We start from the raw sequence: 356 nt of genomic DNA on the forward strand, positions 1-356 counted from the left end.
CTCACTTGAGTGGGTAAAATTCATTTCTATTAGCTTTATTGTCCCACTTGAGTATGACTTGCTTGAAACGGAGGGTCAACTTAGGATGCTTTGTGGAATGAAGCGTAAGCGAAAGATGTTTCGTGGTTGGTGTTGCAAATCAAGGCTCATTTTGGTTGATACTTCAAGAGTTGAATACAAAGGTGGGAATAGTGCTCAAATAGATGGGTCTAGAAGGATTGTTGGGCACTTCATAGAGAATTCACCCTACTCACCACCCGGTTGGACTAATAATGATGATCAACCTCAAGACGGGTGTGAAAACAAAGTGTGGGACCCCGGATCACAAGAAGAGGATCAACTTTGGGAGCCCCAAG

Source organism: Arachis duranensis, chromosome 9 (assembly GCF_000817695.3).
Source record: "Arachis duranensis cultivar V14167 chromosome 9, aradu.V14167.gnm2.J7QH, whole genome shotgun sequence".
In the NCBI taxonomy this organism is placed as follows: domain Eukaryota; kingdom Viridiplantae; phylum Streptophyta; class Magnoliopsida; order Fabales; family Fabaceae; genus Arachis; species Arachis duranensis.